Source organism: Galeopterus variegatus, unplaced genomic scaffold (assembly GCF_000696425.1).
Source record: "Galeopterus variegatus unplaced genomic scaffold, G_variegatus-3.0.2 Scaffold3491, whole genome shotgun sequence".
NCBI lineage: Eukaryota > Metazoa > Chordata > Mammalia > Dermoptera > Cynocephalidae > Galeopterus > Galeopterus variegatus.
Window position 1 is genome coordinate 202,685 of NW_007729602.1, and position 1,302 is coordinate 203,986.

The window sequence follows — 1,302 nt, forward strand, 5'->3', positions numbered from 1 at the left end:
GTGATTTAAATTTTCTTAATTTATTTTTTTATAATTTATTTTAAAAATTAAAAAAAAAAAAACTTATATAGCAAACATCTTTGCTGCTCCAAAGAAAAGTTGATAATCTTTGGTTTCAGGCTAAGTGTACCCCCCAAAAAAGAATAGGAAAGGAAAGGAAAATGCTGAGAGCATCTGTATACTCGAGCCTGCATCTTTTGTACTCCAGAGACAGTTGTGGTAATTGTGCTGATGAAAGAGAATTTACGGATGTAAGTCACTTGTGCCAATATAGCTTTGGCATATAGCTGTGGGTGCAACTGGTGACTACAAAATCAGCCATTTGTAAGAAAACATTTTTTTACCTTCAAAAGCTCCTCAAAGTTTTCAATCAACCTCTATTAAATAATATATATCTGACTTTTTTCTTCTTAGACCATTGAAAAGACACTGATGAGATCCTTGATCAATTTATATCCCAACATTGTATGTCAGTAAGGAAAAAATGTTCAATCACTTTAAAAAAAAATGGTTTATTATGCAAATGACTTGTTTATATTATACTATTACAGTAAGAATTTATAGAGCAAATTAAACAGATAAGGCTTCGACCTACAAAAGTGTAACTTGCAATCAACTCGCTTTCTACCCACAATATGTGGCCTTTAGATTAGAGAAATGCTAGTAAAAATAGCTCTTTGGAAGAAAAATTATACAGCCATGTCATAAAGTCATTTTTTACCACTGGTTCTGTATCAGCTCTTTAAAAATGGCATTATTTTATTTTTCTTAAATATTTATTTAACCTGAGATCTTTTTTTACAATGTGGAAAAGAAAATGTAACATAAGAGCAGAATAATATAAAATAATTAATCACAATTTTCAAGGCTATGCTTTGCTTTAGCTTTCAGATGTCTGACATGCAATTAATGTTCAATATATACAGTACAGTTAATGCATATAACTGATCTTACTTTCCAGGGCGGGGACTGAGAGGAGGCAAGTGGGGTGCCCAGGGTGCAAACTTAAGGGGGAAAACACTCTCTAAGGTTGTGCAAATGCACTTACACTTTGCACCCTAAATTCCTCACTTGCTTCACCCTTTTCCTGGCCTTATTGCTCCCAGTCGATGGGAGTAACAGCCAATCTGCTAAACTGACATTCAAATAGCTGTTATTTTGCCCAATCATAAGTGTCTGGACATGGTTGCTTCCTAACTCTCCATCCAGCTGAAGGATAATGATAACTGATGGCTCTCTTTTAAAATTCTAATTCCAGACTAAGAATTCTAGAAATAATCTCTATTTTATATTAACGGAAAA